Raw genomic sequence first — 17759 nt, forward strand, 5'->3', positions numbered from 1 at the left:
GAGGGATGTATAGAATGTGGGTATCAAAATATGAGTGGAAATAATTGATCAAATGTGACCCTAGGGTGAGAAATAAAAAATTAACTAGTTGAGGCATAAAAAAGAGGATCTAATCCCAAAGTTTTGAGAAATGGCTGGTGATGCTATTGTGTTTGTTTGCCAGGAACCAGTGATGACAGCATTTCCAAAATATTTCAGTTTTTTTCTAAATTTCACTAAATTCATTTCACAAAAATTCTACTGGGATGGTTCTGAAAATTTAACCTGGTAGACCAGACAATTAATGTCTAAATCCTGTTCATAAAAAAGGCATCTGAATCACTTAAAAATTTTTTTGTGGTGGTGTATAAGCTATAATTATCAAAGAATAGACAATTCTTGCATTTGTATTACCCTATTTACTACAAAATTTTTAAATGCTATAGTATATGTGCTATGGTATACAATATAGAAAATAAATCAACAAATATTAAACTTGGTTCCCTTGATTAGGTGGTAGAAAATTGGTTCTACTTAGAATTGGCTCCCTTGATTAGGTGGTAGAGAAGATGGTGAGATTGAGGGAGAGGAGATGGTCTTTTATTTCTGTTTTTATATATAACATTAAAAAGTCATTTTTCCCAGACAACTTTATTTTGTTTTCTTTCAGGAAAGATCTTTCTCATAAATATCTCATATCCCTGATCATTAACAATGACAGAAAGTTCATTTCTTGCTCCATGGGGTAATAATTCCCCACTAGCTGCACAGACTTATTACCTAAGGAGTTTTTTAAAGTACAGGTATTTTGGGCTCTAACCCAGCCCTATTCATCAGAATCTTCCTAAGTGGGACTGAAGTCCTTTAATTTTCCAAAGCCAGCTTACTAGGGTCACATATATGCATTTTCAATCACTGATATTATTGCTCACTGTCTGGCCCATCTTTGTCAGTTTTTCTGGGTTCTCCAAACCTGTAATATGATGATTAACATGCAAAGAAGTGATTATATCACCATATAACTCTTGTAATCATTTGTCCAGAAGGTAGTGCTAATGTGTTAATGACTGAAGCAATGCAGTCATATCATCTAGAAATGAACCTTGAAACTGCAGCCAAATCCAACAACCATGTTGGGCCTTAGTGGGATGGGTGAAAAGTGGAGTGGATCTGGGTAAGAGAGGGCCTGATCCAAAGTGATAAATCATGTGTGTATTAGTCTGTTTTCACACTGCTATAAAGAACTAACTGAGACTGGATAACTTACAATGAAAAGAAACTTAATTGATTCATAGTTCCACAGGCTATACAGGAGTCACTGATGGGGAAGCCTGAGGAAACTTACACTCATGGTGGAAGGGCAAAGAAGAAGCAAGCACATCTTCACATGCTGGCAGGAGACAGAAAGTGAAGGCGAAGTACTACACACTTTTAAACACCCAGATCTCATGACAACTTACTCACTATCATGAGAAGAGAAAGGGGGAAATCAGCCACCATGATCCAGCAACCTCCCACCAGGCCCTTCCTCCAACACTGAAGATCGTAATTCAACATGAGATTTGAGTGGGGACACAGAGTCAAACCATATCAATGTGTTTCACAGGGCTGGCCCTCAGAAGACAGAAAGTTTGAATAATGATAACATCCTACCATTCTCTGTATACTCTGACTATTCCACGTGAGCATTCTGATTAAAGAGGCCAAACATAATAGGTAAAGCACAGAGGCAAGAAGGTAACTTAAAAACAAAGCCAATGTCCAGTCTCTCAGATAAGAAGTCCTATGAAAGGTAGGCAGGTGGTCAGGACCCTAGGCAAGCGAACTGTGCTGCAGAAAGGAGAAACTAGGACAAAGCTCAGTGGCATAGAATGGGCATGCATTTTCCAGTTATGGACCAAAACTGGTCATTGAATAAAAGAATGACATTATAGGCTTAAATGGCATATGTGAGATGTTAGACACAGGTCAATGGATTTATTTCTCTACATCAATTTATAAGATATGAAAAGCATGAAAGCACAGCACAAAATGATTTGGTAAGCATGAAGGGCCCAACACAAAGTGCTGAGAAACTGTTAGTTTGAAACTATGCAGGAACTGAGTAAGCCTTAGGAACAGGAAAAACAAAATTAACAGAAGGAGACATATAAGAAAATCACATTTCTATCAAATTAAAAGTAATATATCAAAGACCAGAGTAAAATCTAGAAACAGAATAATGCTGGCTAAGTTAAAAAAAAGTTCTTTCCTGACTGAATTCATACAGAATTGCTTCAAGAATATGTATGAAAAGCTATTCAAGAAATCATTAATAGTCATTGAAAGAGTTACAGGCATGGACATTGAGAGAGAAGAACCTTATTGTAAAATACATGCCCTTTTGCAACATTTAAATTTTATACTGTGCATGGCTATCCAAATGTCTATCACTTTTAAAATAAGAAGTGTTTCAATTTTTCCCTTTTGTTTTTTATATATGGATAAAATGATACTCTGAAATCAGTGATTGAAAATACTTCCATCAGCCAATAACACCTCAGCAAACAACATTGCACTAAAGAGTTGTGGGACCAATACATTCTAGACTTTTGGTAAAAACAAACACCAAAATAATGTATGTAAAGCTCAATGAGATTCAAAAGTATATGGTAGTTGTGTTATTAGTTTGGTAACATTCACTAGCATGGGAAGGAAGAATCACACAACCTGGTCAAATTTCTTAGTTTATTTTCTGCTGCTGTAACAGAAAGCCACAGACTGGGTTATTTATAAAGGAAAGAGATGTATTTGGCTCACAGTCCTGGAGGCAAGGAAGTCCAAGATTCAGAGTCCACATCTGGTGAGGGCCTTGAGGAAGGGATCACACAGAGACAAGGGTAAGAGAGAAGTGACAGCACACTGAACATATGAGAGAAAATATGAGGCTGATAAAAAGGAACCCTCTATGGAAATAACAGTATTAATTTATTTGTTAGATAGGAGTCCTCAAAGCATAATCAACTTTTGAAGGCTCTGTCTCTAACTTAATACTGCTGCAATGGCAATTAAATTTCAACACAAGTTTTGGAAGGGACATTCAAACCATAGTATCAACCACACCATATTTATGTGTTTAACATAGAATATGTTGTAATCTGTGTGAGAATAAGCTAAATCAAACTATCAAAATTCAGGGGAAAACTTATTTGAAATAAATTCAGATGTCAAATGTTAAACTCAGGATTTATTTCAATCATGTATGATTTTTCCAGTTCATATTTTGATGAATTAGAAATTCAATCAAACATGGCACAACCAGTATTTTTCTGAAAATACTACTGTTGAATGTTTTCTGCACATTTAGGCAAGGTTATTCAGATTAGTCTGAATGGGCTAGTTTCTACAGACATAGAGATTAAAATTTTACCTCATCTCAATGACATGTATAACTACACCAACTTACTATTTGATATTTCAAGGTTATTCCTGGTCTCAATATTTCTTTAAGTCTTTTTTCATGCAGTTAACTTCTCATATATCACACATGGAGAAATGGAAAAGTTCAAATAGGATTTTAGCAAAAGTATCAAACATATGCATATAAGTGGATTATCAGAATACTAGTTGCCCAAGAACTGTTACAATCCATTATGCCACTGCATACATTGAATTGTGAATTACTAACACATGCCACTGAAATGTTTTATGTTAATCTGTACTAGGGTGCTGTAGTCCAAAAATAACTATAACAAAATATATTACCAAATTATCAAATGAAGACTGAATATTTTACGCTGATGTCATAATGGAGAATATACAAGATATCTCATTAATATAAAGCAGGCAATAAAGTTTCTTACAAAATTGAATATATAAGGACAATGGAAAGATACTGAATACTTAGTGTTATTGGTTAAAAGGGTTTAGGTAAAGGTTTCAAAGAAAACTACAGGGAGAGGACTCAAGATGGCGCTGTGAGAACAACCCAGGATTGGAGCTCGCATTGAATCCGCAAACGGTGAGTCAGAGCTGCATTTACAGACTGATCTTTGTTGCCCACAGAACGGGGAAACTCCCAAGTATAAAAAGACACAGGACGCCAGGCAGTAGGTCTGCCTGGCGAAGCTGGCAGCCGGGGCGGCGGCGGCCGGCCCTACCCAGCAATCCCCACAGGGCGCGCGCGTCCGGGTGCCCTGTTGAACCGGCAACCTGAGACTTGAGAGGGCTGGACTTGAGACTGAATGAGACTTGGACAGTAGCCCAGCCCAGGGGATTGCAGGGACAGATCGTTTGGGATACCCAGTGGGACGAACAAAACCGCGATTTCAAACTATCCCGGGCAGACGGTCCGAGACGCTCTGTGAGGGAGGGGCGTCCACCACTACCTAGGCAACCCGCCCCAACTGAGATACACGCCCACTGCTGACGCAGCCAGCCATTGCCGAGGCAACCCGCCCCAACTGAGATACACGCCCACTGCTGAGGCAGCCTGCCGTTGCTGAGGCAACAGGCTACAACGAAGAGACTCCACCACAGGGCGTGGCGGAGACCACAGCAGAGCCCGATCACACAACAGCAGGGCGGAGCCTCGGCAGCCAAACAGTGGCTAGTCTGCCTTCTAGCTGGGCAGGACACCTCATCGAACATCCAAAAATAAAGCCCAAACCCCTCAACACAGAGCATTTGAGAAAAAAAAAAAAAAGGGTTTTTTAATGAGCTCTGTTGCAGCAGAATCAAACATAGCAGCCTAACAGCCCTGAAGGAACAACAGAGCGCACAGCTCAGCAATTAAACCCCTATAAAGTACAAACTGTCTCCTCAAGCAGCTCCCTGACCCCTCTATATCCAAAAGACTGACATTAGGCAGGCATCATCCTAGGACAAAGATAACAGAAAAAGAAACTGGTAGCATCCCTCGCTGTGCCACAGCTGCTAGAGGTGCACACCAGACAAGCAGGGTCTGGAGCAGACCTCAGCAGTCATACAGCAAAGGGGCTAGACTGGTAGAAGGAAAACCAAGCAACAGAAATACTTTATCATCAACACTCTGGGTGTCCACTCAGAGAACCAACCGAAAAGTCAGCAACTACGCAAACGACCAGCGGACAAATCCACAAAGATGGGAAGAAACCAGTGCAAAAAGGAGGAAAACACCCGAAACCAGAACACCTCACCTCCTAGAAAGGACCAAAACTCCTCACCAGCAAGGGAACAAAGCTGGACGGAGAATGACTGTGACGAAATGACGGAATTGGACTTCAGAAAATGGATAATGAGAAACTTTTGTGAGCTAAAAGATCATGTATTAAATCAATTCAAAGAAACTAAGAACCTTGAAAAAAGATTTGAAAAAAGATTCGAGGAAATGATAACAAGAATGGATAACTTAGAGAGGAATATGAATGAAATAAAGGAGCTGAAAAACACAATATGAGAACTTCGCGAAGCAAACACAAGTTTCAATAGCCGAACTGACCAAGCAGAAGAGAGAATATCTGAAGTCGAAGACCAACTCAATGAAATAAAACGAGAAACCAAGATCAGAGAAAAAAGCGCAAAAAGGAATGAACAAAGTCTCCAAGAAATGTGGGACTATGTGAAAAGACCTAACCTATGTTTGATAGGTGTACCAGAGGGGACGAACAGAATGAATTCAAGCTGGAAAATACTCTTCAGGACATCATCCAGGAAAATTTCCCCCACCGAGCAAGACAGGCCAACACTCAATTGCAGGAAATACAGAGAACAGCACAAAGATATTCCGCAAGAAGAGCAACCCCAAGGCACATAATCGTCAGATTCAACAGGGTTGAAATAAAGGAGAGAATACTAAGGGCAGCCAGAGGGAAAGGTCGGGTCACCCACAAAGGGAAGCCCATCAGACTCACAGCAGATCTCTCGGCAGAAACACTACAAGCCAGAAGAGAGTGGGGGCAATATTCAACATTCTTAAAGAAAAGAACTTTCAACCCAGAATTTCATATCCAGCCAAACTGAGCTTCAGAAGTGAAGGAAAAATAAAATCCTTTGCGAACAAGCAAGTACTCAGAGATTTTGTCACCACCAGGCCTGCTTTACAAGAGCTCCTAAAAGAGGCACTACACATAAAAAGGATCAACCAGTACCAGCCATTCCAAAATCACACTGAATGCTAAAGAGCTTCAACATAATGAAGAATCTACAACAACTAACAGGCAAAACAGCCACTTAGCATCAAAATGTCAGTATCAAATTCACACATAACAATATTAACCCTAAATGTAAATGGACTAAATGCACCAATCAAAAGACACAGACTGGCAAATTGGATAAAAATCCAAAACCCATCAGTGTGCTGTATCCAGGAAACCCATCTCACATGCAAGGATACACAAAGGCTCAAAATAAAGGGATGGAGGAAGATTTACCAAGCAAATGGAGAGCAAAAAAAGCAGGAGTTGCAATTCTCATCTCTGATAAAATAGACTTGAAAGCAACAAAGATCAAAAGAGACAAAGAAGGCCATTACATAATGGTAAAAGGATCAATACAACAAGAAGAGCTAACGATCCTAAACATATATGGACCCAATGCAGGAGCACCCAGATACATAAGGCAAGTTTCTTAATGACTTACAAGAGGACTTAGACTCCCACACAATAATAGTGGGAGACTTTAACACTCCACTGTCAATACTAGACAGATCAACCAGACAGAAAATCAACAAGGATATCCAGGGCTTGAACTCAGACCTGGAGCAAGCAAACCTGATAGACATTTACAGAACTCTCCACCCCAAATCCACAGAATACACATTCTTCTCAGCACCACATCACACCTACTCTAAAATTGACCACGTAATTGGAAGTAAAGCACTGCTCAACAAATGCAAAACAACTGAATTCATAACAAACAGTCTCTCAGACCATAGTGCAATCAAGTTAGAACTCAGAATTCAGAAACCGACCCAGAACCACACAGCTTCATGGAAACTGAACAACTGGCTCTTGAATGTTGACTGGGTAAACAACGAAATGAAGGCAGAAATAAAGAAGTTCTTCAAAACCAACGAGAACGAAGACACAACATGCCAGAACCTCTGGGACACATTTAAAGCAGTCTCTAGAGGAAAGTATATAGCAATAAGTGCCCATATGAGGAGAATGGAGAGATCCAAAATTGACACCCTATCGTCAAAATTGAAAGAGCTAGAGGAGCAAGATCAAAAAAACTCAAAACCCAGCAGAAGACAAGAAATAACTAAGATCAGAGCTGAGCTGAAGGAGATTGAGACACGAAAAACCCTTCAAAAAATCAATAAATCCAAGAGCTGGTTTTTGAAAAGATCAACAAAATAGACAGACCACTAGCCAGATTGATTAAAAAGAAAAGAGGGAACAACCAAGTAGATGCAATAAAAAATGATAAAGGGGAAATCACCACAGATTCCACAGAAATTCAAACCATCATCAGAGAATATTACAAACAACTCTATGCGCATAAACTAGTAAACCTGGAAGAAATGGATAAATTCCTGGACTCCTGTGTCCTCCCAAGCCTAAACCAGGAGGAAGCCGAAACTATGAATAGACCAATAACAAGGTCTGAAGTTGAGGCAGCAATTAAGAGCCTACGACACAAAAGAAGCCCAGGTCCAGATGGGTTCACAGCCAAATTCTACCAGACACACAAGGAGGAGCTGGTACCATTCCTTCTAAAACTATTTCAAACAATCCAAAAAGAGGGAATCCTTCCCAAATCATTTTATGAGACCAATATCATCCTGATACCAAAACCCGGCAGAGACCCAAAGACAAAAGAAAACTTCAGGCCAATATCCATGATGAACATAGATGCAAAAATCTTCAATAAAATATTGGCAAGGCGATTGCAACAGCAAATCAAAAAACTTATTCATCATGATCAAGTAGGATTCATCCCAGGGATGCAGGGCTGGTTCAACATACGCAAGTCTATCAACGTAATTCACCACATAAACAGAACCAAAACCAAAAACCACATGATTATCTCAATTGACGCAGAGAAGGCATTTGACAAAATTCAACAGCCCTTTATGCTAAAAACCCTCAATAAACTCGGTATCGATGGAACGTATCTCAAAGTAATAAAAGCTATTTATGACAAACCAACAGCCAATATCATACTGAATGGGCAAAAACTGGAAGCATTCCCTTTAAAATCTGGCACTAGACAAGGATGCCCTCTCTCACCACTCCTATTCAATATAGTACTGGAAGTTCTAGCCACAGCAATCAGGCAAGAAAAAGAAATAAAGGGTATTCAAATAGGAAAGGTGGAAGCCAAATTGTCTCTATTTGCAGACGACATGATAGTATACCTAGAAGACCCCATTGCCTCAGCCCAAAAACTCCTGAAACTGATAAGCAACTTCAGCAAAGTCTCAGGATATAAAATCAATGTGCAAAAATCACAAGCATTCGTCTACACCAATAACAGACTTAAAGAAAGCCAAATCAAGAGCGAACTGCCATTCGCAATTGCTACAAAAAGAATAAAATACCTTGGAATACAACTCACAAGGAACGTAAGAGACCTCTTCAAGGAGAACTACAAACCACTGCTCAACGAAATCAGAAAGGACACAAACAGATGAAGAAACATTCCATGTTCATGGTTAGGAAGAATTAACATCGTGAAAATGGCTATACTGCCCAAAGTAATTTACAGAATCAACGCTATCCCCATCAAGCTACCATTGACTTTCTTCACAGAACTGGAAAAAACCACCATGAACTTCATATGGAACCAAAAGAGAGCCCGCATAGCCAAGTCAATTCTAAGCAAAAAGAACACAGCGTGGGGCATCACACTACCAGATTTCAAACTATACTACAAGGCTACAGTAATCAAAACAGCATGGTACTGGTACCAAAACAGAGATGTAGACCAATGGAACACAACAGAGGCACCGGAGGCAACACAACATACATACAACTATACAATCTTTGATAAACCCGACAAAAACAAGCAATGGGGAAAGGATTCCATGTTTAACAAATGGTGTTGGGAAAACTGGCTAGCCATGTGCAGAAAGCAGAAACTGGACCCCTTCCTGACACCTTACACTAAAATTAACTCCAGATGGATTAAAGACTTAAACATAAGACCTGGCACCATAAAAACCCTAGAAGGAAATCTAGGCAAAACCATCCAGGACATAGGAGTAGGCAAGGACTTCATGAACAAAACACCAAAAGCATTGGCAACAAAAGCCAAAATAGACAAATGGGACCCAATGAAACTCCACAGCTTCTGCACGGCAAAAGAAACAGTCACTAGAGTGGATCGGCAACCAACAGAATGGGAAAAAATTTTCGCAGTCTACCCATCTGACAAAGGGCTGATATCCAGAATTTACAAAGAACTCAAACAGATTTACAGGAAAAAAACAAACAAGCCCATTCAAAAGTGGGCAAAGGATATGAACAGATACTTTACGAAAGAAGACATATATGAGGCCAACAATCATATGAGAATATGCTCATCGTCACTGGTCATCAGAGAGATGCAAATCAAAACCACATTGAGATACCATCTCACGCCAGTTAGAATGGCGATCATTTAAAAATCTGGAGACAACAGATGCTGGAGAGGATGTGGAGAAAAAGGAACACTTTTACACTGTTGGTGGGAGTGTAAATTAGTTCAACCACTGTGGAAGACAGTGTGGCGATTCCTCAAGGCCTTAGAAATAGAAATTCCATTTGACCCAGCAATCCCATTACTGGGTATATATCCAAAAGACTATAAATCGTTCTACTATAAGGACACATGTACACGAATGTTCATTGCAGCACTGTTTACAATAGCAAAGACCTGGAATCAACCCAAATGCCCATTGATAATAGACTGGATTGGACAAATGTGGCACATATACACCATGGAATATTATGCAGCAATCAGAAATGATGAGTTTGTGTCGTTTGTAGGGACATGGATGAATCTGGAAAACATCATCCTCAGCAAACTGACACAAGAACAGAAAATGAAACACCACATATTCTCACTCATAGGTGGGTGATGAAAAATGAGAACACATGGACACAGAAAGGGGAGTACTAAATAGTGGGGTCTATTGGGGGGAAAAGGGGAGGGCCAGTGGGAGGGGGAGGTGGGGAGGGATAGCCTGGGGAGAAATGCCAAATGTGGGTGAAGGGGAGAAGAAAAGCAAAGCACACTGCCATGTGTGTACCTATGTAACTGTCTTGCATGCTCTGCTCATGTACCCCAAAACCTATAATCCAATAAAAAATTAAAAAAAAAAAGAAAACTACAATGACTATTTATTTCCCAGGAGTATACAATTAATTTTTCCTTAAAATAATGGTTATGCAAACCATATTTGAAGTTATATATGGAATTAGCAGCAGTGTCTAGTAACAAAATATATGTTTTGTTCCAAAATTTTTTATGTATAAAACAAAAAAGTAGAGGCTGATCCTATTTACAATTCTTCCCAATGTTCTTTATACTTCCACAGCCACATATTGTTTATACATAGAATCTACCTCAGAGTCATTATTCCAATTTACTTCTTAATACTCTTTCAATCTTTAAAGAAAGGAAACCTCAGAGCCTTTACACAGCTTTGTTGAAGGAGTGGATTATTTTAAACAACAGTTCTTTAATCTTTTGATTTCTACTCAGAAATGCACCTTCACAAGAACCAAAAATGAGGTAAGCAATCACAGTACCTGGTTTGAACTTCATGTCATGGAAAGAAGCACTGAAGAGGGCTTGAATCACTGACACCACTTCTTCACCCTACTGTAGGGGCTGTGCAGTGCAGAAAATCTGTGTATTTAGGGAAGAGAGAGCAGTGACTGGGAACTGTACATTGAACTCAGTGCTGCCCTGTTACAGTGGAGAGCAAATCCATGCTTGCTTTAGCCAGTGCCTTTGCAGGTAGGGAGCATTTGGACCAGACCTAGCTAGAGAGGATACGCCCACCCCAGTGTCAGAACTCGAGTTTTATGGAAAGCTCACCACTAAAGGCCAGAATGCTCTGGCATCCTACGTAAACTTGAAAGGCAGTCTAGAACACAAAGGCAGTCTGAGCTCAGCAACTTACAATGTTGAGCTGAGTTCAGAGGCAGGGGACAAGGGTGGCATGTGACTTAAGGAGACATCAGCCAGGAGCAGTTTTGGGAATGTCTGCACCAACCACAGGCATTGCAGCTCACAGCAACAAAAGTGACTCATTCCTTCTGCTAAACAAGAGGAGAGTAAAGAATAAAGAGGACTTTTTCTTCCACCTTAGATAGCAGCTCAACCACAGTAGGACAGGGCACTATGCAGAGTCACAGCGCTCCTATTCAGACCGTAGCTCCTGGATGAGATTTCCAAACATACCCTGGGTCAAAAGGTACTCACTGCCTTGAAGAGAAGAGGACAGTCCCAGCAGGATTCATCACCACTTGACTAAGGAGCCCTTAAACCCCGAATAACCCACAGTAACACCCAGTTAGTATGCCATGTGCTTTGGGTTCTGAGACATGCTGACTTCAGGGAAGATCCAGCACATTCCCAGTTATGGTGGCTATGGTGAAAGAGATAAGCAGAAGGAGAAGTAAAGGGGACATTGTCTTATACCAGATAGACAGATAGATATCAGATAGACACCAGCTCAGCCACAGTGGGGTAAAGCAACAGGCAGGCAGTTGGGATCTCCAAGTCTAAGCCTAGGCTCTTGGACAGCATTTCTGGAACTGTCCTGGGTATGGATCATACTGGCCCAGGGTGATTCTTAAACATGGCAACATTCACCACAAACCGAGTGAGAGCCCTTAGGCTTTAAATGCTGGTGGCCTGGAAGAGCCCTCCATGGGCTGGTCGTGTGGTGGCCACAGGGAGAAGCTCCTCTGCCTATAGAAAGGGGAGGGAAGAGCAGGAAGGACCTTTGTATTGTGGTTTGATGACAGTTTAGCTTTAGTAAAGTAGAACATCAGGCTAATTTCTAAGGTTTTTGACTCTAATCCCTGGCTCCCAGAAAACATCTCTAGACCCTCCTGGGACCTGGGGGAACTCACCACCTTGAAGGGAAGGCCACAAATGTCACTGGCTTGGCCACAAATGTCACTGGCTTTACCACCTGCTGATCATAGACCCTTAGGGCCTTGAGTAAACATAAGTAGCAGCAGGTAATGGTTAAAGCAGACCTTGGAGAGACCCAGTTCTGCGCTGGCTTTAGATCTGACTCAGCATAAGAAAAAGTAACTTTACCCTAGAATAATATGTCTGGCAAAAATGTTCTTCAAGCATGAAGAAGAAATAAAGACCTTCTCAGACGAACAAAAGCTGAGATATTTTAACAGACCTGTCCTACAAGAAATGATAAAGAAAATTCAATCTAAAAGAAAGGGACATTAACGGCAATAGAAAATCATATGCTGGTACAAAACTCACTAATAATAATAATTATACAGAAAAACAGAATATTATAACACTGTAATTAGAGTATACAAATTACTCTTAAGTAGAAAGACTAAATAATGAACCAATAAAAAATAATAACTACAGTAACTTTTCAAGACTTAGTATAATAAGACTTAGTACAATAAAAAGAAATAAAGTTAAAATGCAGATGAATAAAGTATAGAGTTTTTATTAGTTTTAATTCAATGTGTTTGTCTGTTTATACCATCATTGATAAACTGTCCTGAGTTTAAAACAATAAGTTATAAGATAGTATTTGCAAGACTACTTTATTTGCAAGATAGATTTTCAGAAAAGTTGCAAGATATATATGTTGCAAAATCAACATATAAAAATCAACATTTCTGTATGTCAACAACAAACATCCAAAAATAAATAAATAATTATCCATTTTACAATAGCCATACATAAAATTAAATTGCACCTAAGAAGTGAAATATCTCTACAATGAAAACTATAAAATTCTGATGAAAGAAATTGAAGAGGACACAAAAAACTAGAAAGATATTCCATGTTCAGGCTTTGGAAGACTAAATATTGGTGTCCCTACTACCCAAAGCAATCTATAGATTCAATGCCAATTCCTATCAGAATACTAATGATATTCTTCACAGGAATAGAAAAATAGTAATAATTCTAAAATTTATATGGAACCACAAAAGACCAAGAACAGCCAAAGCTATCCTGATCAAAAACAATTACCAAAAACATTACCCGACTTCAGATTATACTATAGAGTTATAGTGACCAAAACAGTATGATACTAACATAAAAACACATGCACAGAGCAAAGAATAGAATAGAGACCCCCAGAAACAAATCCACACATCTACAGTGAACTCATTTTCAACAAGGTGCCAAAAACATATACTGGGTAAAAGACAGTATCTTCAATAAATGGTGCTGAGAAAACTGGATAACTATATGCTGAATGAATTAAACTAGACCCCTATCTCTCATCATATACAAAAATCCAATCAAAATGGATTAAAGACAAATTTAAGATGTCAAACTATGAAACTACTCAAAGAAAATACTGGGAAACTCTCCTGGACATTGGCCTGGGCCAAAATTTTTTGAGTAATATCCCACAAGCATAGACAACCAAAGAAAAAAGGAAGTTAAAAAGCTTCACCGCAAAAGAAACTATCAGCAAAGTGAGACGATAACCCATGGAATGGGAGAAAATATTTATGAACCACCCATCTGACAAAGAATTGATAACCAGGACATAAAGTGAGCTCAAACAACTCTATAGGAAATATGATAATAATCCAACTGGCAAAATATTGGAATAGATATTTCTAGAAAGAACCCATACAAATGGCAAACAGGAAAAAAGGTGCTCATCATCACTGATCATCACAGAAATGCAAATCAAAATTACAGTGGAATATAATCTCTCTCCAATTGAAACAGTTTTTGCCCAAAGGCAAGCAATAACAATTGCTGGAAAGGACATGGAGATAAGCAACCATGTATGCTGTTGGTGGGAATGTAAATTAGTACAACCACCATGGAGAACAGTTTGGAAGTTCCTCAACAAGCTAAAACTAGAGTTACCACATGATCCAGCAATACTTCTGGGTACACACCAAGAGATAAGGAATCAGTATATCAAAGAGATATTTGTACTCTTAATGTTTGTTGCATCACTGTTCACAATAGCCAAGACTTGGAATCAACCTAAGAATTCATCAGTAGATGTATGGATAAAAAAAATGTGGTACTTACACACAATGGAGTACTCTTCAGACATAAAAAATAATGATATCCTGTATTTTCTACAACATGGTAGGAGCTGGAAGCTATTTTGCTAAATGAAATAAGCCAGGCACAAAAAGACAAACATTACATATTCTTATTTGTAACTAAAAATCAAAACAATTGAACTCATGAAGATAGAATATAGAAGGATGGTTACCAGAGGCTGAAAACAGTAGCTGGGGAAGGGAAGGGGGGATTGGGGATGGTTAATGGGTACAAAAAATAATAGAGAAAAGAACAAGACCTTGATGTGACAGCACAACAGGGTGACTATAGTCAAAATAATTTAAAACTGTGCATTTAAAATAACTAAGAGAGTATAATTGGATTGTTTGTAAAACAAAGGATAAATGCTTTAAGAGATGAATACCCCATTTTCAATGATGGGATTATTATGCATTGCATAATTGCATCAAAATGTCTAATGTACCCCATAAATATATATACCTACTATGTACCCACAAAAAATTTTAAAAACCCTGAAGATGGTAATAGGCCTAATTTCTAATATAAAGAGTCTACACTTTGTGCTGCAAAATCTAAACCTCTAACCAACACCTATGTCCTCCCCCTCCCCAAATTTGAAATATTTCCTAAATATTATGAGGTTCCAAGTAGCATGAGTTCCAAACTAATTTTTCGTAAGTATCTACATTAAAGCATGTTATTTCAAGGGATGCCAAATAATTTCAAATTGTCAATAATCTAATTATCAGATAAGGTTCATATTTCTTTTACTAATTATTTAATGGATTGAAATGTAATGATATATTAAAATCCATATTTGAGAATAAAGAGACCACAGGAAATGCAACTATATGTAATCAAACCCTTTTTTTGCATGAGAAAGTGAACAACCAGAACTGCTAAAGAGTTGCCCAAAGTCACAAAGAGAGACAATGACAGGGTAAATTCTTTGAACCCAGATCTTCTGAAACACATTCCATATATATTTTCATCACATCAGTGTAAGTTTAATTAATTGTATTAGTAATGATCATTTGAAACAACTAAAACAGATTTACAAGAAAAACAAAAACAAACCCATTCAAAATTCGGCGAAGGAAATGAACAGACACTTTTCAAAAGAAGACATATATGAAGCCAACAAAAATATGAAAAGATGTTCATTATCACTGGTCATTAAAGAAATGTAAATCAAAACTACATTGAGATACCACCTCATGCCAGTTAGAATGGTAGTCATTAAACAATCTGGAGACAACAGATGCTGGAGAGGATGTGGAGAAATAGGAACACTTTTACACTGTTGATGGGAGTGTAAACTAGTTCAATCATTGTGGAAGACAGTGTGGCAATTCCTCAAGGACCTAGAAATAGAAATTCCATTAGACCCAGCAATCCCATTACTGGGTATATACCCTAAGGATTATAAATCATTCTATTATAAAGATACATGCACATGTATGTTCATTGCAGCACTGTTTACAATAGCAAGGACCTGGAACCAACCCAAATGCCCATCAATGATAGACTGGGCAAGGAAAATGTGCCACATATATATGATAAAATACTATTCAGCCATAAAAAATGATGAGTTTGTGTCCTTTGTAGGAACATGAGTGAATCTGGAGAACATCATTCTCAGCAAACTGACACAGAACAGAAAATCAAACATCAGATCTTCTCACTCTTAGGCAGGTATTGAATAATGAGAACACATAGACACAGGGAAGGAAGCATCATACACTGGGGTCTGTTCTGGGGCTAGGGAAGGGACAGCAGGAGGTGGGGAGGTTAGGGAGGGATAACATGGGGAGAAAAGCCAGATATAGGTGATGAGGAGATGGAGGCAACAAACCACATTGCCATGTATGTACCTATGCAACAATCCTGCATGATCTGCACATGTACCCCAGAAGTACAATAAAAAAGTACAATAAAAAAAATCCTGAAGTGCAGGAATGAACCCCCATACACACAAAAAATAAAATATAGAGGAAGAAAAAAGTACATATGTATTATATAGATATATGCAAGTATATATTCAGATTTAAAGCTATACAAACTTTGAGAAAACTATATCAAACGAGCAACAAACTGGAAATTACTTATATCTAGAATTTCAATTTACAATTACTTTCTACTTACTACTGAAAACTTCCTTTTACTAAAAGATAACATATCAATACCTTAGAAGAGACAGATACTTCTTGGTTCTGAGACCAGAAAATTTTTTTGAGTGTTTAAGAAAATGTTATTCATAAGCAATACTTGTCTTCAACAGATTTCAAGAAATTAAGAAATATTATTGTTGGGTGTCATAGCAATCTTCAGCAAACATCCAGGGTCCAGTGTCACATCTGGTTCTATAAAGGCTATAAGGTAGTAGAAAGGAACAGTGGAGAGTCTTCTAAAATAAACATACCCTAGAAGACTTTGTTTTTTTTCAGGTAGCAGTTGGGTCTACTAGTTATTTATAAGACCTCTCAGACAATTCTGAGCTGAAAAGAAAGTTGTTTAATGATTTTGGGGAATGGACTGGGCAAGTAAGCAAGGCTGCCACATGTGATTTTGTAGGTTCAGGCCTGAAGAGAGCTAGTTGAGGATTAGTGAGGGCAGAAATCCAGCCAGTCTCCAGTTTCCAAGATGTGGAATAGGCTAGTCAATCCAGAGGAAAAGAGTTTTTGTAATTTATCTGCTCAGCGAGAGGTTCCTTTTACCTGAATTGAACAAAAGTATACAGGCTTGGCCAGCAACAGTCTTAAATGTGAGTGGCAAAGATGAAACTTTTGAGAAAATGGAAGATAGAGCCTTGGTCTCCTTTTTTAATTGATGGTAGTATAAATGAGTATCTACAGGCTATACCAGTGTTCTTCTCAGGAAATAGCTTTGCATCTGTTTAATTCTGAAAGCAAGTCAAGTCAGTGCCAGAGATGTATACAGGAAAGCACAGAAATAATGGCCTTGAGCTGAAGGATTGTGATCACAGGAATTTTCAACATAAAAGTTAACATGGGCTCCTGGTTAGTAGGTGCAACACTGCACCCCAAAATGTCAACTGGACGAATTAAATTACAGGGTATACAGACCTCCAGATAGTCAATAGTTTTGTAAATTGCTTAATGTTTTAATCTGGATAGCATGGTACAAAAACAAAACAATAAAAATAATCTTGGTACAAATGGCACTAAAAGCTCTTACTGGTAATTGCAGAATAGGTGAGCTGTTTACTGAAGTTTCTCTTTGGACTTCAAAACATGTTTTCTGTATGTTTTGAAGTAGCAAAATAATAATAATAATAGTAAGAGTTGAGACAGTTCTATTTAATTCTATTTAAATTGCAAATTTTCCATTTCAGCATTCTCTGAATCTCAGGATGGTGCAGATGAAAATTTCGATGTTTATATTCAAAGATTATGACTTAGCTGACATATAATTTCTGTCCATGGAAACAAAGTCTTTTTAAATTAATATTTCAAGATGAAAGCATAAAGGTGACAATGGTTAGGACTGTATTTCATAAACTAAAACTAAAACCTTACTCCGCCTCATGAGAAACTCAAACATTAAAAAATAAATAAATAAATAAATAAACCTTATAGGTTATCTAG

At 38.3% G+C, this 17759-nt stretch overlaps 1 protein-coding gene across 2 annotated transcripts in view; it reads right to left on the reverse strand.

Annotated features, from left to right (window-relative positions):
* The window catches only part of PRR16 (proline rich 16), a 338026-nt gene that overhangs the window by 235650 nt on the left and 84617 nt on the right, over window positions 1-17759 (reverse strand). The window lies entirely within an intron of this gene.

Source organism: Callithrix jacchus, chromosome 2, assembly GCF_049354715.1.
Source record: "Callithrix jacchus isolate 240 chromosome 2, calJac240_pri, whole genome shotgun sequence".
In the NCBI taxonomy this organism is placed as follows: Eukaryota; Metazoa; Chordata; class Mammalia; order Primates; family Cebidae; genus Callithrix; species Callithrix jacchus.